Raw genomic sequence first — 23,176 nt, 5'->3', positions numbered from 1 at the left:
AATTAGATCTTTTACTTACATGTGAAATTTCATTTATCTATCTGCAATAGTACTCAAGTTATAGGCTTTTGAAAAATTCAAAGTAGAAAAAGTACCACTTTCGGTTATCGGAAATCACTCAAAAGTTTATACGGATCTATGATTTTGATAAAATACTTATATATGAAATTTCATCAACCTAGCTGTAACGGTACTCAAGTAATCGTGTTTACACACAGACACACACAGACACAGACATACGGACACGATTGCAAAATTATGTTTTTCCGTATCAGTGAGGTGTAAAACGTCGAGATTTGTAAAAAAATCTCGATTTTTTTTTTTGCACGATTACAAGACTTTCTCTATACTTCGTATATACGAGAAAGTAAAAATGCAGTTTCAGGGGAACGGCGGAGGGGGTTATGTGTTGAGGTGTAGTGTTTTTAAAGAGAGTGGTGGGGTGGGGGGGGGGGGGGGGAAAGCGAAGATCTGGCTTTTTGTGAAAATTTGTTACACTTAGAGAAGGGGGGTTTGGTGCAAAATCGTCTGAAGAGTGAGTCGTGGTTAATGGGTGACCACTTTATGATTGTATATTGACGTCACCATCATTTTGGGCGGTGGCTTTATGTGACGATATGTAACGAGAAAAAAGAGGGTTGAGTTAATGGCGTAGCATTTATTTTGCATTTTTTAAGGATACAAATAATAAAAACACTGCTTATTTTGTTTTACATGTGTGACGACATTGTGTTAACCAAATGTATTGAATAGTAGGACTTACAGATTATTAGTTCTCTCCCCCCCTGAAGCAATTACCCCCTGTCATTTACCCCCCGCCAAGGAGGACATCTCCCCCCCCCACACCTCTTAAGGTACAGCTGGGGTTAGGGTTATGGTTAGGGTTACGGCTAGGGTTAGGGTTTGGGTTAGCGTTAGGGCTAGGGTTAGAGTTAGCGTTCTGGCTAAGGTTAAGATTATGGTTAGGGTTACGGCTAGGGTTAGGATTAGGGTTAGCGTTAGGGCTAGGGTTAGAGTTAGGGCTAGAGTTAGAGTTTGGGCTAGGGCTAGCGTTTGTGCTAAGGTTAGGGTTATGGTTAGGGTTAGCGTTAGAGTTAGGGCTAGGGTTAGAGTTAGGGCTAGAGTTAGGGTTAGCGTTCGGGCTAAGGTTAGGGTTAGCGTTAGGGCTAAGGTTAGGGTTAGCGTTAGGGCTAAGGTTAGGGCTAGGGTTAGATTTAGAATTAGAGTTAGTGTTATGGTCAGGGTTAGGATTAAGGCTAGGATTAGGGTTAGTGTTATGGTCAAGGTTAGGCTGAAACCTAAGTCTAGAGTTGGTTTTGGTTATGTGTTAAGTTTTAGGCTGAGGTGAATGCTTAGGGTTTGGTCATTTTTTTATCGATTAGGATTAAGGAAATACATAGGTATAGAGTTTGAGTTAGGATCATAACTTGAGGCCGGGGGGGGGGGGGTGGGATTCTCCAGGGGGGTTATTGACAAGGGGTAATTGCCCGGGGGGTAAATACGGGAGGGGGGGTCTCCTCCGGGGGGGGGGGGAGGGTAATTGACGGGGTGGGGGTAATGTCATGTAGCCAGGTCCACTATTAGAAAGCCAAGATTCCAAACTGTGTAGCCTTATGTATGTAGGTAATCTAATCTCATACAAGTTCTTGAAAGCAACATCAAAGACGAGAAATAAAAAGAGCCATCGTTGTCGGCTTATTTAACAGGGAAGTCTTAGTCTAAATCAATCCACGACAATGTCTTTAAGACAATAAACCTTAACTTTGCTTGAAATAACAATATCGTTCTTCATTCAGTCAAACTCAACATTATGGCTTCACTGAACTTTGTCATTGAAATGCATGTGTAGTTTGAAATGTGTGTCTGTTAAAATTGTACAGTTGATACCGAATATATCCAGCCTTTTTCTTCTTCGTTCAGCTGCTTTTCTTTCTGGATTTCTTTTCTTATCTTTTGTCAATCCAAGAACAAGTGTTGTATCCCCAAGATAGGTTGCTATCCCCAACTATAGAGCCTCATCTACACGGGAGATTGAACTCAGGACTTCTCGGTTTAGCAACCACGAACTTAACAAGTTCTTGATTTTGGTATTGGCGTGTCAGTTTTCTTCTTTATTTAGTCGACATCTAAAGTTAAACAAAAACAGTTGCCTACCTCAGCAAAAATCAATGTAGGCCAATTATGGCCAGTGTAGCAATTAGCAACATCAAAGTTGATTTGAATTCCATGCAACACTCATTCCATACTACTCTAGTGTGGAGTTCTTGCTTATTAATATTATCCTGTTTGTTTGATACTTTTCTTTAACTTAATAATATTAACCATAGACACTTTTTGCCTGGAGTACAAACTGGGTCACAGTATTCTCTGGTAAACAATTAAGTTCTTTTCCAAATATAGGCTCAGCTAATAGAAACAGCATTCCTAGATTATTTTATTTTTTTTTGTTTTTTTTTTAAAGGGCTTCAGCTGTTTTAATGTCAACTTGTGCTGGGAATACTATAACTACATACAACCCTTTTCAGCTTTCAATCACTTGCATCTTATGTACAAAGTAAGAAAACCAAATACATCAAATTTTGAGAAATAATTTATTTATGAAACAATTGCATATAATTATAAAGTATAAAGCCATACATTAATATATCAAGATTATTGCAATTATCACCATTTGCAGATTCTTGTTTAACTATGGTAGATGGAAGTATTAGTTGCCTTTTACATCACTTTTCACTTCCTGAAACAAAACAAAATGATTTTCTTAATCATCCATCTGAAATAATAAAATTAGCAAAAAAAAAAAATCTTTAGTTTAAATTAGTTTAATACATCAAAACAAAACAAGAAAAAAGTAATTGAATGAGATGAATCATGGCATAGATATCTATAAAATTTTGCTTTAGTGATAAAGGGGGAAAAATTTAAGTTATTTTAAGTGAAACATAAGCTAGAGAAATAAACTATTAGGCCTAATTTAAATAATTTAATTCCTTTCTCCCAAAACACTACATGTATCCTTAAAAAAAGAAAACTTAAAATTTATCAATATTTACCTTGTGTATAAACTCTTCTGTACATCTACTGTATCAGCTTGACGCTCATTAGGTATGCCTAGTTCCTGTTGAGCAGTTAAGACAGATTAAGTAAATAATTCAAATTTGTAAGACAAACCGCTAAATGATACTGTTTTATATATATATATATATATATATATATATATATATATATATATATATATATATATATATATATATATATATATATATATATATATCCTTCCTGCAAATCAGCATATTTTGCAAAACAAATATTTAAAAAAATACATAATGATATTGTATCAATCATCACCACTGACTTGGTTTTACTAGGTAAAATATTTTTTTAAATACAATATTTATACAAATAAAAATCTATCTCAATCAACATGTTCAAAATAAACCAAAGCAAACTTGTGATAACTTACCTGATTAATGTTTGAGAGGATTCACCCAGTTCTCGCCACTGAAGCAGATTAGATGCATGTGTTATTACACTTGTGATATACTGATTGCCATTTTGTGTACTTTTAGTCCTGGAGATCTATGTTGTAGGCATAGACTGTTAAACCTGGATAGTAATATTATAGAAGTAAATTATATCTAGTATAATATAAATATTTTAAAATATAAATGACACTAAATTATATTTATCATTATTGGAAATAAAAATGGTACAATTAAGTTATAAAAAAACAAATTATAAAATTTAAAGCAGCTTATTAATAATTGTCATACCTTTTCCTACTTTTATGTCAAATGTAAGAGGTAATAGAGAAAGAACATCTTGTGTCATTTAGTATGCTGTAGTCTTATTACTGGTAAAAATCAGATCTTCCCTTTTTTTTGGATGAACCTGTAAAAGAGAAATTACAACATGGATAAACACAATGAATATCATATCTAATCCTCAACTAGTTATCACCCCAATCCTAACCTCATTTTTTAAAACCAATTTCTAAATATGTTTTCAGAACAAATGTATGTTAAGTCTACCTATTTTAATGTTCAGAATACTAATATTTATCAAAACTACCTCCAGCTGAAATTCAAGATACCTTTATAAAAAGTTATTATGACTTTAACTTTGTGTAGTTGTTATTTAGGCTATTTGTTTAATTTATATTATTTAAATTAATATTTCATGCCTTGTTTTAAAAAGATCTACAAGTCTACTTTTGATTTTATGGTATAATCTGATAAAAATTAGGCTGCTACATCTGAAAACTAAGGTCAATGCAAAGACTTCCAAATTAACGATAAGTAGGCTTGTATAGATATTGTATATAATTACTAGCCCAATAGTATTACTCTACGACCAATGTATAGGACTTAATGTATCAGACCTAATTCCTATAATTAGGCCTACTAATTATTAAATAATTAATAGATCTAACAGTAGGATAATTACAATTATGGGCCTTAACTGACATAGAGAGCTGAATACTTAACTAAACATTTTTAAAAATTATAGTAAGCTAAGTGAGTTGAATTATTTTATTTAGATAGGCCTAGGCTATAATATACTCTATAGCAGTCTATAGTGATAGCCGCAGAGTAGCGTATATCATAATAACTTCAAATTAAATCTATAAGCAACATTAAGCCTCTGCCTTGTTGCCTAATTAAAAACTAAAGCCTATTAAGCCTTTTCCTAATAAGCCTTTGGCCTAATTTAAATAACAGCCTATAGGCCCTATAATATATAAATAGGCTAAACTACTTGTAAGACCTAATAGACTAATGACTAAGAGAGTGCTAGGCCCCTTTCCGATATTATATAATAATTGCTTGATCGATATCATAATATCTAACACTGATTACATTAATTTACATAAGGCTATACCATCTTAACTATGACTAATACTTTTTCTACTAATAAAATAGGCTATCTCTAGTTTAAACTTAGGCCTAATAGTAATTAGTAGGCCTAATTATAATTAAGTAGGCCATTTTATGACATTTATAAAATTTTTAGTAGATGGCCGAGCCTTAAATTTAAATACTAAAATAGATTTAGCATACTATGCCTATTGTTGGTCTAATTAATAATTTATTTTTCATTTAGAATTTTAGATCTCCAAAAGATAGGCCTAGGTCCTAAATAAATTATTTTTATTTTATTGAGCCCGCCTTAATGTATAAGATGTGATCTGTTTTTTTAATAAAAATAACCCTACACAATACTAGTGATTTAACTAATATCTAGTACTACTTTAGGCCTATTTAATTATTTATTAGTAGGCTGAATAAAATCTAAAGCTATAAGGCCTACTTTATTACTATATTTGCCTATTATTCTATAATTAATTTATGTTTTCTTTCAATACATAGTAGATCCTGTGGTACCTCAACATTCTAGTGCCTCGACATACCAGATTTTTTAAATATGAGCAGTTGAACTAGTAATATTTCGCTTTGAGTTACGCGCAAAATTTGAGATACCGTATTTCACAGTTCATGTAAAAGAAATACCCCCAAAAAGATGCAAATGATTATTTATCGCAGCTATTTAATTATAATAATAAGTGTCTTACTCATATTTGCAGCATTATGAAAGGGAGAAAGAAATAAACTTCCTAAACAAGTTTTATTTTAAGCTACCAGCATATGAAAGTGACTTAAATTAAGCATGGCAAAAAAGAAGAGAAAAGCTGTCACGAAAATTAAGCTAACGTAATAATTTTATTTAGTATTTAGGCCTTACGTTTAAGTCTTAAGTGCAACAATGCTCAGTGAATTTTAGCCATTAATGGCATTAAGTTTAGGAATGATGTGTAGGTACTTGTGTAGCTTTAACTTTAGTATATTTTTAGACCTAAGCCTAATCTTGTAGATATAGATCTACAAACAATTTGAAATAGAAGAGATTTAAAATTGAGTAGATCTAGATCCTAAATGCTAAAGGACAGCTATGCCGCAGAAATAATTATCTTTCTATCTAGTCAATCTAGACTAGATCTAATGCTACTGAAAAATATCTAGATTTTCTAGATCTAGATTCTATCATTTACTTTCGACGCACTAGGCATACTTTTAACTTTTTCTCTCTAGTCAATAATGTAGATTTCTAGATCTAAATGTAAATCCTGATCTTGTAGATTTGATTTACGTAGGTTTTACATCAGTGTAAATCGTTGATCAAGTAGATCTAGTCTAGATCTGGACTAGCTCTCGTCAAAACAAAATGGCTGGAATATTAGCTTCAAAACACCTACAGTTTATGCTTTCCTAATTGTGGAGAGCATGTTTAATTATTGTTTTATTTTCAACGACAGTGTTGACTGAGAAACCACCAAAGGGTTTTATTCTCAGCGACACAGTCGGAGAGAGGCTCAACGATTCTGTCGTTGAGATGATCCGCATGGGGTGGACTACACTTCTACACGGGCTTTCATACTCACCTTAAAACTGGAGTGTAGCTAGGACTACACTTCTACACGTACTTTCATACTTACCTTAAAACTGGAGTGTAGCTAGGACTACACTTCTACACGGGCTTTCATATTCACCTTAAAACTGGAGTGTAGCTAGGACTACACTTCTACACGTGCTTTCATATTCACCTTAAAACTGGAGTGTAGCTAGGACTACATTTCTACACTAACTTTCATACTCACCTTAAAACTGGAGTGAACTGGACGAAGACCACATGGATTAGAGATACCACCAGTAAAACCAATTTAGTTCACACTATACCAGTAGACGAACATAAACGTCTAGAAACACAACATTAACCCCTTCACGTCCACTTAAAACACTGAACACGTTTTTCGGTCAGTAAAAACGTTTTAGCTTATCTTAATCCACGTCGGCTACCACATTATACATTAATATCCGAAACATTTTTTATTTTATACAATCAGCAGATAGTATCAACGGTCATATATGACAAACAATAAAATAGATATAGCCACTCGACTGAACAGCTAAATCAATTAGGAAACGCTGACGATAAAAATTGTTGCCGACTGAAGATTAACAACGAGCCTATTGAATAGGGACAACTTAAAAATAAAATTTAAATAATGTTTTTTATTAGTAGATGCAATGAAAGAGTTATTACTACTTTTTATTTCTTTTTACTTAAAAATACTAGTGACATACACTATACCAGGGGTCTCCAAACTTTTCAGTCCGAGGGCCGCATTAACTATCGAATTTCAGTTCGGGGCCAATTTCTTCCAGGCATGTCTTTGATTTTTCTGGGCAAAGTTCCTCAGCAATCAATAACAAACGTTTTTTCCGTGGACAAAAAGATCTCCGCGGGCCGGATGAGAGGACATCGCGGGCCGCATCCGGCCCGCGGGCCGTAGTTTGGAGACCCCTGCACTATACTATCAACCCGATACTCTCATCTCACGATTACTGAAAATAACAATGACATTTCTAAAAGACAATAATATTACTCTATTAGATGCAAATGGGAGTTACCTAAAATGTAAAGGCAAACAAACATTACATTGATATACGTGCTTTAGATGTATGTTATTATGTAGGTTATGTAGATGATGCTGATAACTGGGTGAACATAATGTTGTATATAAACGGAATTATGAGGATTACGAAAGGTATCAAGTGATTGAAAGGGATACGACATTCAAAAGAAAGTTATACAAGTTACGAACTGACTGGCTCAATTTACATGTTTATTTCTTTTTATTTTTAAGACCAGTTAGTCCTATGGTAAATTTCTTTGATTACTATATATGATAATCTGATGTATATTGTAAATAATAAGAGCCGTTATATCAAGTATAATATTTTAATGTTTGCATTATACCAAACTTAAGCATACAACTTTGTTATAGTTTATCGTGATGTCTACTTCAACTATTCCGTAGATTTAAATGTTACCTGAGCCTGTGACAGATACAATTAGAGTGGTTTTAACCTGGGTATGAAAGAAAATAGGAGATAAATGACAGCCATGTCTGACAGCGACCCACTGGCTTCAGTAAAATAATGAGAACTTAATGACCCTTGACACTTTGTCTCCCAACAACGTCCATACTGCACCTTAACTACAGCACCCCATAGTTACATTTACTTTTGTCCCTTTTGTAAGGGATCCAGAAATAGTCATCAGACATTAATGATAGAACCTAGTGTGAAGTTGCATTAACAGTACTTAAATAATGTTTAATAAAAGAAAATTAAGGTTTCTACTTTCTACGTGTAAATAAAATACACGTTAACTTTTCTTTTAAACTAGTACCATTTTTGTAATTAATTTATAATTGTATACGATTAATACAATAAAACAACTTTAATAACTATGGTAAATTTTTAAATACATTTTTTCGATTAGTATTTTTCATTTTTTTGGTATAGTTATTGCCCTTGCACGTGAACATTTTCTTTTAATCTACACGAGGGTTATAATAAAGTCGAGCTTGGCCAGTTCATTTAAAAAAAATAAAAATAAACTATTCATAGTATGCCTTAATGTCTAACTGTGTAGCTTCTTTGACAATTCAACGACTATGGGGATAGCGGTGATGTGTTAGTTATTACGTTTAGAGTATGACTTTAATAGTCATAGCAAGTTGTTATAATTATCATGATCACAAAATAGTTGAATGCATTTTGTAAATAATGCCTATCCATGTACATAAGTAAGCTCCTCTATTTTTTAAGACAGTATTGTGTTAGTCAGACCTAGACAATTCTACAAGCGCAAAGAGGAAGTATAATTCAGTATAAATATAATTTAGTAGCAAATAATTTAGTTTTTAAACTATTTGAAACTAAGGGAAGGTAATAACAAGTTCTGCGTGATCTTTTCATTGTCGTCTGTAAACTGTCGTCACGAGGGCGGGGGAGTGTGGGGGGAGAGTGAGGATAATCATCCTTCACGAGCCACTGATAGTGTTTTGAAGCAAAATATTTTTAGTCGCTGCATTGGTAGTGTTGAATTTTAATAAAATATGAATTACTGAAAAGTAGAACATAAAACAACTAAACACATGCGTATGCTTACGGCGCTGGTCAGCTCGTAAGTAATAAAAAAAAAACGCGTACTCGAGTGTTGGACCGACATATCATGGCAGTCAATAAAAGGCATGATCTCCTCTCTAATGTGTGATTTTACTGGATATATTAGTGTACATTAAAGTTTAAACTGTTGTCTCTGCGTGCCCTTCTAAACCAGCGTGTCTATCTAAACTGGAGGTGCACAGACTCGCGTGTCTTGTTTAGTTTATAAATGCTCGCTTTGTTGTTTTTGTACACAATTTCAGGCATACAACAATAAATAGGCAGTAAAAGGCAAATGTGTAGAACTAACTAAAGTGACACAACAAACATATACAAACAAGAAACTTGAAATCTTATGCACGCGGAGGTTCATGGGCGACGGAATTAAAGGATCAAAGGCAACGCCACACACAGCTATCAAAATGTACACAAAAAAAAACGCAATAATTGAAACATCTGCATCACTGTTGTTACATCAATTTTCTTCTTCTTTTCATATTTTTAGTGTTCTTTTTTATAATCAAAATTATTTTTATAGCATTTTCTTCTTTACAGAAATGTATGATATATTTATTTTTAGTAGAATAAAGAACCGTCTGAGAAAAAAAATATTTAAAAGTGTACTAACAGTTATAAATAATGACCTTTTTTGTTTAAATAAGTGTTTTTCATTTTTACATAGTTAACACTAGAAACAATAAAACAATGATTAAATAATAAAAATAGATAAAGTATCGGTATCCTAACCCTTTTTCTCTTTCCTTCATTGTTCGATTACTATATAGGTATTAATTTTGTAAACATAGATGCCATCATTACCCGGAGTGTTGCCTGAATAAAACACTGTTCTATACTGACACCATGGTCATTACATTCTGTTGACGTGCTACCATCAGTTGTTTGAGTTTTGGAGATTTCTCTCTCAAATGAGTTGCTGTCTCAAAGCTATGGAGCCTCATCTCGTAACTTTTAGGTTTAGCATCAATGAGCTTTATCGACCCGACATCACCGAATATATTACCTTCACCTGTCAATAAACCTTTCCAGGTAATTTTTGCTAATTTATCACTTGTTGTTTTACCTTTTCTAAGAGATCAAAAATTAAAATAAAAAAATCAATAGAAAACGTAATTTAGCGTGATTGCTTCAATCAGTAGAGAACAATGTGAATAAAAGTTCAACTGTCTACTTTCTAGTTTAAAAATAAAATGATAAAAATAATTAATAGCCAACATAATTAAATTATTAAAAATGTTCGAAAAAAACCATAATGGAAATGCTGTTTGTTGTTTATTCCTCTCTTTTAATGTATTTTTATATCTTGTAGTTTGTTTTATGAAGGGGAGGTAATAAATATGCACCCATCTCGCCTACAGTCCAATCAAACAACTCGAGTTTGATAACACAAAATTGTACTCTTCGTCCATTACTGATTGTCCAACTACATATTCATTGTCTATACCGAAGTACCTTAAATGCTATAAATTTAAAACAAATAAATACAAAAATAACAATTTATGTTTTTGCAAATTTAAGCTTTGTATTCACCGCTGTTAATTCGTTTCGCTGTAATTTTTTTTTTTTTTTTTTTTTTTTTTGATGCATCGTTCTAATGAGAATGTGATCTAATAGACATGGCACTGTGTCCACTTAATTAAAACGCACGGAAGTCATCATGTTCAAACACACACACACACACACACACGCACACACACACACACACACACACACACACACACACACACACACACACACACACACACATACACACACACACGCATACATACACACGCACACACACATATATACGCATTGGGCGAGAATGCAAAACTGGACTCTTGACTCATTAAAGTGTATCTTCAAAATAAGTTTCTTGTTCATTACCGCAAAAAATGTTGTTGTAAAATTCATAAAGAAGAAAGACAAGAGCAAATACCGTTTCTAAAAGATAATGTCAGAAAAATGCTGAAGTCGACATAAATACCCAAAACACACAAGTATACTGTTTATTTTAATATTTTTGTTCAAGCTTAATAAAACAAATATAATGTTTAGTGGTATGTTTTCCACACCAAACCTAACGATGCCGTTTATTTTATTTTAATTTGTCCCTTACGTAAGGGATCCAGAAATAGACAAAAGATATGTATATTCCCCGCGATTTTACATATGTTAACACTACTTAAATAATTATTCTTAAAATAAAGCTAATGTTTATTAATTATAAGTTAAAATATGGTACAAGTTGTATTTTATTTTATCCATAACAAGTACACACATTTTTGCCTACAAAATAATCGCATACATTTTATTTGTAAAACAGTAATAAATATGGTGTATTTTGTTATGAGTTGTTCGATTCGTATTTGTTTGAGCTATTTTGTTAAGTTATTCCCCGTGTATTTAAAAATTGTGTCCCTTCTGTAAGGGGTACAGAATTTCATGTAGTTATGTTTTACTTTTTCGTATATACGAAGTATAGAGAAAGTATTGTAATCGTGCACAAAAATAACATGAAATTTTGACAGTTTTCACCTTTTTACTCCTCAGTCCTTCATCACATCCAAAGTATAGAGGACTTATTTTAATCAGGCAAAAATTATTAATACAAATATATAAACATTTTGGCGTTTTATGCGTTATCGAGTCGTAAAAACTGGACTATGCAATTCTGTCTGTATGTCTGTGTGTCTGTGTGTCTGTGTGTCTGTGTGTAAACACGATAACTTTAGTACCGTTGCAGCTAGGTTGATGAAATTTCATATATAAGTATTGTATCAAATTTTGTTAAATTTTGCCTTAGGCTTGATCTAGAAAAAAAAACATATTACTTCCCTTATGTATTTCGGAAATTCAAGAAAAGGGAAACAACTTATGACTATTGATAATTAAAAATACATAAATAAAAAATTAGAATGATTTGCCGAACAAGTATATAAATTGAATATAAATTGTTTTATAAATACATTTAATAGTTTAAAACATGTGTAAATAACTTTTGTTTTATTTTAAGAAAAATGTTTTTTAATGGTAATTTAAAAAATTAGTAACGTTTTTGGTTTTGTATATAACAAAAATATGTTGGCTTCCTCTAACAAGGGAAAATAAAAATAATTACCTCAATAAAGTAATGTCCTCGGAATTAGAGATGCAGCATGCACAAGAGCATTAAAACCTAATTACCTTCCAATGTGTTTTCTGCGTTTTAACACACCCCCACGAAAAAGAAACCAAGCTGCACTTTAGCAATACCATCCCCAGAACCCTATAAGCTACAATGAAATATACTACAGAATCGTTGCAGGACCCTACAAAGACCGCATAACTTATACCTACGCAAACACTCTAAAGCACGGCTTCTTTGGGGGATTCCATTGCAGTACGAATGCAACAAATATTTCTGTTTAATAATACTATTCAGCGGCGCATAGCAGACATGTCGTCTGTAGATGTCAAAGGATACATTTTGAATGACGTCAAGCTTTCACCATTGTTTGCTTTTTAAGTTGATGAATGAACAGACGTGAGTTCGTGTTCGCAGTTGCTTGTCTTTGTGAAATAAATTCATTGAGATGAGAGCAAAGAAGAGTTGATATTATGTGAAGATAGCATGAAGAAAATTAACACGTTTTTTTAAACCAGATGATTAAAAAGGGTTAAAACGGCTGTGGGCTTTGTACTGATTGTGCGCCATCTATGTTTCGGTCAAAATCGCGCTTTCATAAAAACGTAAAATATTTAGCTCCCCAACCAAGGGAATCCATTGCATGATTCACCGGTATGCCATCGCCATCAAGACTTCATTGCTAGTAATAGTCGTAAATTATATTAAATCTGGAACCCTTAAAGAACTGCGCAAAGACATTAATAAAAATAAGGAGGTTCTGCTTTTCTACACTACAGTACGCTGACTGTCAAACGAAATGTTGTGAATCGTGTGTCAGAATTGAAAGCTGAAATCAAGTTGTTCCTGTAAGTGCAAAGGAAATAAGTCCTTTTGATATACTTTAACGACAAAGAGTGGTTGTAGAGAGTATCCTACCTAGTAGATATATTCGAACATCAACAAAAGCTTAACCTGAAGCTTCAGGGAAAATGAACGAATATTATCTCTTTTCAAAGAAAAATAAAAATTGAAAATATTGAAATTTTTGATGAATCTGAGTGTAAAATATTAAAACATTTGAAAGAAGATTTCTGGGCATCTTGCTTCTCTTGAAAACGAACCGAGTTGAACTGAGCTGAAAGAAGAAGAATCTGCATTTAAAAGTAACCCAGTCTCTGCTTCCCTCGATGTTACCAGCATTCCCGATGAATTACAACATGAGTTATTTAATTTGCGGAATGATTCCGCGTCAGATGAAAAATTACACACACAATTTTGATGTAGTATGCACCATTAAAACCGAAAAGTGAAATTAAATGTCTTTTGAGTTTTAGTTCCTTTTGTGGCTGTCTTTGTGAGAAAAGATTTTCAACACTACTCTAAATAAAAACAAAATAAATAAATAAATAAAATGTTTAGTTAATAGCATGCACTTTTACTCATCGTTTTTAAACAGTTATCAAGAATAATTGATATTGAAAGTCTACTAGAAAGTTTTATTTTATAGCTTATTAATTTTCTTACTAATTTCTTTTTTTTAATTATATAGGGGGTCGCTTATTTTTTTTTATAAAAGAAGGTCGCCACTCGAAAAAGTTTAAGAACCACTGCTCTAAAAGATAACAGCTTCACCATCACCAAGACAACTCTATTTCTTTTTAGACGTTTGGTATTAGCCTTCCACCAGAACATTTTTGTCAACCATTTTAACCCGTAGGTAAAAAAAAAATACATCGGTATCGCTAGGTTTGTTGTGAGGCGATTTGTAGTCATTTTATTGTAGGGAGCCACTTTATCATCTAGTGTGTACTAAGTCATTTTATGTGGAAAACACATGAATGTCATTAGTTAAGAGCTACCAGCTATATAATAGTTATTTTATTAAGCATGATCAAATAGTTTTAAAATCTACAAATTGTGTATGCATGTATAGTATGGCAGGTAGTGCTCTTTAAGATAACAACACTTGGGTTCATAGGGTACACTTGTGTATATTGGGTATTAATGTCGACTTCAGCATTTTTCTGTCATTATCTTATAGAAACGGTATTTGTTCGTGTTTTTCTTCTATATGAATTTTGCAACAACCTTTTTGCTGTAATGAAAAAGGAAATAAGTTTGACAATAGACTTTAATGAGTCAAAAGGGCCCAGTTTTGCATTCTTGTCCCATGCGTGTGTGTGTGTGTGTCTGTAGGCCTATGTATGTGCGTGTGTCTGTATGTATGTGTGTTTAAACATGATGACTGACGTACGTTTCAATTAAGTGGACACAGTGATATGTCTAGTAGATCACATTGTCATTAGAACAATACATCAAAAATATTTGGTTTTCAAATCCAGCGATTGCATTTGAAGCGAACCAACATCAATTCCAAATGGTTCAATGCTTATCTCACTTGTTTTTGTGTTGAGATGATTTACTATGAACACCATCTGTTTTCAAATGGTCAAATCTCTCAGCGAAAAATTCCTTCTTTTTGGTGATATCAATGCTGAAGTAATTCATGTTAACAGTAGCTTTGGTTTCTTCACGATATTAGTTTTCAGATTTTGTCCATGTCTTCAACAAAAACAAGTATTTTTTTGAAACAATGCACGTTTTCCAACAAATGATAGCCACCATGATGTTGAATGTTTTCAATTTTGGATGGACACTTTAATAGTAAGTACATTGAAATAAGGTGTAACTTAATATACTAAAAAAATAGCGTGTATTGTTTATATCTATTATTATATCGTTCGTTATTATATGGTTGCAGATTAATATTTTATATGAGTTTAGAAATTAAAATAATATTATTATTAGTATTTGCGAACGGGAACTCGAGAGCCGCATCTTGGCATCAAAAGAGCCGCATGTTGCCGACCCCTGACATACACTCATAAAAAGTACTTTTGTCCCATTTTAAGGGATCCAGAAATATCTAGATCTATAAACGAAAGTTACAGGGATGTGGCAAAGCAAATTTTAACACTTCTTAAATTACAATTCTTAAAATAAAGCTAATGTGTCTTTATTTCTAAGTGAAAGTATGGTATAAGTTGTATTTTCTTTTTATCTACAACTAGTACACAATTATTTACTTACTGAATAATTGAATACAAGATATTAATAAATGAATAATAGAAATTGTGTATTTGTTAAGAGTTGTGCGATTTATTTTTATTTTGAGTTATTATGTAAAGTTATTTCCCTTGCAATTAAAAATTGTGTCCCTTCTGTAAAGAATACAGAATTATATTTTTAAAAAAAATGGTCGTTTAGTCATGCATCGTTTTCTCTTAATTAAAGAACTTTTTAGCGCAATTTCCATACGGACAATTGCGATTATTAACTCGTCATTTCTGGATGGATGAATGAATGAATGGATGGATGTGTGTCCGCAGATTTAAGTCGTATCTCCTCCTCAACGAAGCAATATCGAGGACTAGTTCCTTCCTGGATTTCCCGGAAAAGCCAAAAAACCTCGAAAAAATGCAGATTTTAGGCCCATATCTCGGCAACCAGACCAACTAGCGACTTGAAACATTTACCAATCGATTCCTGTCATAATTTTGAACAATATTGCCGAAGAAAGTTTTCAAAAATATCCTTTCGTTCGGTCACAAAAAATTAATTACTACTTTTTTAAACTGAACATCGTGTAGGCCTAGGATGATATTTTTTTTAAACTGAGCATCGTGTAGGCCTAGGATGATATTTTTTTTAAACTGAGCATCGTGTAGGCCTACTCGTTAAAGTAAAACTATTTCCGTTGATATAGGTTAATATAGTTGTCTTTTTTTAGCGCAAAAAAATATCCTTTCGTTCGGTCACAAAAAATTAAAAATTGTTATGGATAACATAAGGAAATTGCGCTTAAATTGTCACTAGACTTTTTATTAACTTGTTTTCAATAAAGTAAATGTTTATTCTGAGTGAAAACAGTATACAAGAAAAAAGGTTGAAAAAATCGATATTACAGTATGATATTGTGATTTATATAAAATTATGTAAATTAAAATTGTGAAACATAAAAAACCCACATCGTCTTAAATTACTACTTTACAAATGAGGTCAATACAGTGCAGTGGCGGAACTAGAAAAAACGGGCCACCCCGCAAATATTTTTTTAGGCCCCCCATATATGTATATGTATATGCATATATATATATATATATATATATAAACACACAATACGAACATAGGATACTCAATACTGGCTTGCCGGGTTTTGAAAATAAAAAATTCTATTAAAACTAATCACAACATGTCATGTGTGTGATTGCATTGGTCTGTTTTGAAAAATCTGTTTTATTTTATGATCGACTAAATACCTCAAACCCTCAAGTCGGTCAAAAGTATATAAATAACGAAGGTTTGTATAATTAATGGTGTCTCGTGTTTTGTTTATTTTTATGTTTTTTTTTGTATTTATATTATTAATTTTAACTACATTTCATTTTTGTACTATGCCATTCTTTAGTACTTAATTTTCTTAAAATAATAATTAAGATAAGTAATTGCTGTTTAATGTGTTTAGTACAAACCTATTAAAAGGAGCTTATGAGCAGCCCTATTTGACTACTTAAAAAAGGGAAATAATTTATGGAAGTGAATTGAACGTTTGCCTATCTTTCACACTACAGCTCATGTGTATATTTTTTTACGCAACAGCATGTCTTAGCTACTATATAACATCACTACTGTATTAGATCAGTTTGTTATTTACAAAACCACTATCAAGGTGCCAGTGGCGAAACTAATATATATATATATATATATAACACGTTTTAATCGTGTATTTATTTTAGACGTTTGCCTTGTTTTCTAGAACAATGGTTATTAAACGTAAACAATGTCAGCACTTTATTTCTTGGATCTTAGTTGTTGGGGTGCTAGTTTGTCCACACCATCACCGATACGAGCCAGCTTAGTTGTTGAGGCACTATCTATTCGCTTCTTGTAAAGCTAAGAGCGGAGGGGAGGTTTGGCAAAGGAACTTAAATAAAAGGGCCAACAAAGCGCCGATGTACTTTTATCCATCTGTACCGAATGTGGGATGGTCTCAAAAAGTAGTCTTAATATCTAGCGGCCTCTCGCGCAATGGACGTTTTTTCAAAAGAATTTTGCCGACAACAGCGTGTGTTTGATTGTAGGAAAAAGAATATACAAGAGCGTGGGATGGTGTCAAAAGAATAAAGATAATCCAACCACAGCTATAGTATTCTTTTTTTTCAAAATAACCATCAGGTCAAAAATGCAAGAAATTATTTTTTTTTTTACTATAAAAAAAATGATTATGGGCGGCTGTGGGCCCCCTAAACGGCGTGCCCCCCCCCCCCCCCCCCGCATGGCGGGGTCTGGCGGCACTGTAGTTCCGCCCCTGATACAGTGTTTTAATTAGTATCCCCCCCCCCCCCATTTTTGAAGATAAACGATTTTAGAAAAAAAAACGCATTTACGTTTCCCACATTTTTCTTGCAAATTTGAAACCATATAAAGTTCACAAACGAATATGTTATTGTCTTAAAGATTGTGGGTTTCAAATTTACTTTGACCATATACGGTAGCGTTACACGTTTGAAGTTGGGGGTGGGATTGTTCGCACTAAAGCAAAAAAAAAATACAAAAAACATACACACATCCATTTTACTTGAAGTTCAAAATATATTCAATTAAAATTAAAAACTTACGAAATGGGGGGTGTGTGTGTGGGTGGGGGGGGGGGGGGTGATGACTTGCTTTATTAACATGTGTAAACATTACTTACAAGATAACTGTCAGTTGATGGAGAAACAAAACATGTGCTAGTTTAATAGTTTGTCTTTTTCACTAAACCGAAACCAAAACCAAAACCAAAATCACCACTTTAATTTCAAATTTAACCGTGTGTCCACTAGTTGTTTTATTTACTACTTTTCAGTAATTTATAATTTGTAAATTCGACACTACCAATGCAACGACTGAAAATATTTCGCTTTAAAACACTATCAGTAGCTAGTGAAGGACGATTATCCCCCCTCCCTTTCCCTTGTAGGGAGAATTCAACCCACGATCCCTGATTTTCAAGACAGCGCTATAAGGTGTTAATTATCTGTACTAAAACTCCTAATCCGACGATTAATACTAAAACTCCTAATCCGACGATTAACGCAGTAATCGATTGTAATTAATTGGCAGCCCAGGTTTGTGATGGTAGATTGTGGAGGAGTACGTGAGGTTAACGGATGAAGTTATAGAAATTACGACAGGGATAATACGACATACATAGGACCAAACCACTAAAGTACAAATAAATATATACACACATATATAATTATATATAATTATATATATATATATATATATATATATATATATATATATATATATATATATATATATATATATATATATATATATATATATATGTGTGTGTGTGTGTGTGTGTGTATATATATATATCTTTGCCAGCCACCAAATTCTATCAGATACTACAAAGCATTACGTCTCCACGGGTGGGGGTCTACGACCTATTCTGGAAAGATACTTGCCCGAATGCCGTTGCATTAAGACATTAATAAAGATCACGAGGTTCTGCTTTTCTACAGTACAGTACGCTGGCTGTCAAACGAAATGTTTTGATTCGTGTTTTTTAATTGAAATCTGAAATCAAATTGTTCTTGGAAGTGCAAAGGAAACTAGACATAAACTTAAAACGACATAGAGTGGTTGGAGAGGTTATCATACCTAGCAGATATATTCGAACATCAATATAAGCTTAACTTGTAGCTTCAGGGAAAATGAACGAATATTATATACAAATTGATATAAATACAAAGTGAGGGTGTGTTCAGTACGTTCTACTGACATGGACACGGTTTCGAACTCGAGACATTCGAGTATGCATCCAAGCGCTCTACCGCCTTGGCCACGCCTTGTTGTTATAATGCAAAAAAAAAAAAAAAGTAAATGTAGATTTACAATCTTATTTTATGTTAACTGTTTCTTTGAAAATAGATTTGTTATAGGACTACCATTTTTAATAACACTTTATTAAAATCCATCTTGTGTTCACAAACGGTTTTGTAAATGTTTTATAATACATAAAACCTCGAAAAACACTATATACCAGATGTATGAGATGTTAAAACGGTTAACTAAAAGTTTTGTTCAGGTTTCTATATTGTAAATTTTATTTTATTATATACAAACATGTTTTTTTAATTAGTTACTTTGTGTTTTGGTGTTGTCAGGGTTGATGTCACAGTGTGCGGATATGACAATAAAGATCTTTCATTAACGTGTTTCTCTTTATAGCATCATGAAAAGTCATTATGGTAATGCCTGTACCGGTACACAATGTTTACAGTAGCTCATTTTAAATACTTGCTCTATTTATTAGTGATCCGAAATGTCATTTTAAAAAACGTTTTAATTAACTACTGCTTACAATTTTTTTTTTTAAATGTGGTCTCCTTTCCAACGAAGCTTTAGAGAAAAATGAGGTGATACAATAGGGAGTTACTCGCCTATTGCCCAATGTTGTACTTCTTAATCTATACAGATGACTTGCCTATTGCCTAATGCTGTACTACTTAATCTATATAGATAACTTGCCTATTGCCTAATGCTGTACTACTTAATCTATATAGATAACTTGCCTATTGCCTAATGTTGTACTACCTAATCTATACAGATGACTTGCCTATTGCCTAATGTTGTACTAACTAATCTATACAGATGACTTGCCTATTGCCTAATGTTGCACTACCTAATCTTTACAGATGACTTGCCTATTGCCTAATTTTGTACTACCTAATCTATACAGATGACTTGCATATTGCCTAATGTTGCACTACCTAATCTTTACAGATGACTTGCCTATTGCCTAATGTTGTACTACCTAATCTATACAGATGACTTGCCTATCGCCTGAAGTTGTACTACCTAATCTATACAGATGACTGTTTTAAACGTGGAACCATTTGATTACGTTACCTGCCTGTACATAATAAAATTTGAACAATGAGGTAATTTATTAGTTTTAATACCAGTTTAATATAATGATTGTTACTGGCTGTAACGACGCCATTGCTGTCCATCAAATGTTACACATTCCTCATCCTTTCTCACATCTTGTTCAGTGGTTCTAACTACGTTTTCATCTAGACTACCAGTACCATGTACCGTTCTGAATAAATGCGCTCTATAAAACCCTCAACAAGAGGGGAAACAATCCAACCTATGTATCATCATACAACTTTCTAACGCTAACACAGTGGACACAGACGGCACTAAAACAACAACATATTAGTGGAAATAATATTTTCTGTAGTCCAACCAGAACAAGCATTCGCCGTTTTGAAGGTTAACAAAGGGGACAACTAGACATAGGATTGTTGGTCTGTCGTCCCCACTAAAATACATTAACTATAGTTTAATTTCCCTTTATCAAGGGAGCCAGAAATATATTTTCAACATATTTTCCTTTACTTAAGGTGGAGCGAAGTACAATATTTATTATTAATATTTAAAAAAAATAATCTAGTATTTTAATTTATAATGTAACAATTATTTATATTACATATGTAAAACGTTAAGAAAGTAATAAAAGTTTCATTAAAAATGAAAAAGATGAAATCATCTTCTTTACTAGTTGTAAATGTTTTTTGAATCTTATATTAATTAGATATTCATATATTTCTTACAAGCCATTGCTATAAGTTGCCTCCCTTGTTAGTTATTTTAAAATTAAAATATTTAACATAGGGGAAGTAATGCATTTTGTCCAAGCCAAGTTAACTTGTGCTTGCCGCTGCTTTTAAAAAAAAGGGGGAAAAAAAGAAAGATAAACATTTCCTAAAAAGATTAAACATTATCTAAAATATTTATTTTTTCAACTGAGCAAATGATATTTTGACAGAATGCTTAGACGCTTTGTAAGTTAGCAATCAGTTTTTCAAACCGATTTCAGTTAGGTGGACGAAATATTTGTGTGTAAGTATTAGCTCATATACAAGTTTCTATCAAGTTTTGGGGGATTTTCGGTTTCTGGAAGTGGTGTAAGTTACCGGTTAAACGTCCACTGATGTCATGTGATGGGGTCCACCTTGTGAGGCTAAAGATCTGTACTGTATCGTAATACAAAAACTCTAGACGATAGTCATAATATCTATAGAGTCGATGGGACCGTTGTTTAAACCACTTTACATACGTCTGGCCTTTCGCTCAGTAAGTTTTAAAAAACGGTAAACAATAACGGCCTCGTTTTAAACTGCTGCATTCATTGGATATTTATAAAATATCACAATTTTGATGTACTTACAGGTAAAAAGACGTGCGGTTATCTAAAGTGTATGATACATTTTAAACTGCTTAAGGGTCAATATTTCAGTAAAGAAGGTTTCGGTACTGTCGTGAAAGGGTATGGCTGAAGGTACAGAATGAGTTCAAGTCCGTGTTCTTTGAATTGACCCCTAGTCAACCGCCCTTCACTATGTAGTTTATCATATTGCAGGTTAACATGTGCATTCTGCCCGTGTCTTCGCGTGGTACTCGAGTACTTAGTTGATTTAAATATATTCCAGGTATAGAAGTAGCATAAGAACATCCCGCGATTGGAATACAGTATTATTTAATACGGTGTAGATACATATTTTATCTACAGTCGATGCCGACTTCTATGAGTGAGAAAAACTAAGACAACTATAATTTCTTTATCAAGTTATTCATTGTAACAATTATAAGATCGTTATAAACTGTCATAATTATAGCGTCTTTGTAAACGGTCACAATTATAGCGTCGTTATAAACTGTTAAATTATAACGTCGTTATAAACTTCCGTTTATGTGTTTTAAAACGGCATAGATGAATAATGTTAGGTTTTGGAGTGTGGGTGTACTGCCCGCTTTAGGCTATGGAGACGTATTTGGTTTTCTGTTCAGTTAGTCGACATTTATTCGACTTCAAATATATCGTCCCCTTTTATTTTAACTATACGAGTCTCAGTGTACCCCACTGACAGTGGTGTGTGTAGGATTTTTTTTAATAAGAGTTAACCGGGTATCTCTAAATATTCTGTAGTCGAGAAACACATAAACTCTACTTTATCTTCACTATGTACTATCTTGTCTAAGAGGAGAACGTAATTTTTTTTTTCTTTTTATTATTGGTGGTGACCTAAGAGTAGTGGATTGCCTCCTCTGGTATTAAAAAAAAAACATTCTTACCTTGCAAGGGAAATTACTTAAAGCTGCTACTTAAACTTCTGAAAAAATAATTTATATGTAGATAACTTAAACTATATGTTAGTTTTATTCAAAAATAAATATTAATTTGTTTATAAACCTTAGTAAAGAGAATAACTACATACATTTTTAAAATGTATAGAAATATTTTAAAACATGTTTTCATACTAAATATAGAAAATGAGTTTTATTTTTTTTTAAATTGTTTTATTTAAGAGTCTATTACCTTGTCATGTTTGAGAAAGTTATAAGCATTTAATGTTTGGCTTCCATGCTATTGGGAAACAAAATATGAATGGAGACTAACAGAAGTTTATTTCTTCTTTAATGGGCAAGTTGTAAGTAAAGTATTCTAAACTGTCAACTATCTAGAACTATTTACTCTGCACAATTATCAAGGTTGCTTGTTTTGTAAACTTTCATGAAGTAGCATGGCTCTTCTTCTTCTTCTTCGTTCTTAATTATTAGTGTTGAAGGGGATCGAGATTTATCTGCCAGTGGGTTTGAACTCGAGACTTTGTTCGAATTTATCAACCATGAGCTTTTTGCCGACTCGACCACGCCTCCAACACAATTAAGCGGTACGTGTCAACTGGTTATGCGCCATTGAGGCAATTGACTCCGATTTCAGCCTGCTTTTCTTTTTGGATTTGCTTCCATAGCCTTTGTCCAACCAAGAACAAACTACAAGGCAGCAGTTGTTTTAATTTTGGAGTTGTCTCTCCAAGAAGAGTGGCTGTCCCCAGCTAACGAGCCTCATCTGCCCGAGGGTTCGAACTCGAGACTTTTCGGTTTAGCAACCATGAGCTTTACCGACTCGACCACGTCGACCCCCAGTAGC

The 23,176-nt window shown here is 32.9% G+C and overlaps 1 long non-coding RNA gene across 10 annotated transcripts; it reads right to left on the bottom strand.

Moving 5' to 3' along the window:
- Positions 1–2,630: 2,630 nt before the first annotated feature.
- LOC131943117 (uncharacterized) lies at positions 2,631–6,387 on the bottom strand. 10 transcript variants are annotated; one of them, XR_009386844.1, is made up of 5 exons: positions 6,254–6,387; positions 3,774–3,891; positions 3,464–3,606; positions 3,054–3,118; positions 2,631–2,737 (listed from the first exon to the last, which is right to left on the bottom strand). It is a non-coding gene; the product is annotated as an uncharacterized LOC131943117 (long non-coding RNA). The 10 variants fall into 10 exon arrangements; XR_009386839.1 differs by lacking the exon at positions 6,254–6,387 and adding an exon at positions 6,070–6,241; XR_009386841.1 differs by lacking the exon at positions 6,254–6,387 and adding an exon at positions 6,050–6,240.
- Positions 6,388–23,176: the final 16,789 nt, after the last annotated feature.

Source organism: Physella acuta, unplaced genomic scaffold (assembly GCF_028476545.2).
Source record: "Physella acuta isolate Inbredline_101_S28 unplaced genomic scaffold, ASM2847654v3 ptg000442l, whole genome shotgun sequence".
Classification (NCBI taxonomy): Eukaryota; Metazoa; Mollusca; class Gastropoda; family Physidae; genus Physella; species Physella acuta.
This window is presented reverse-complemented; position numbering and strand designations above follow the sequence as displayed.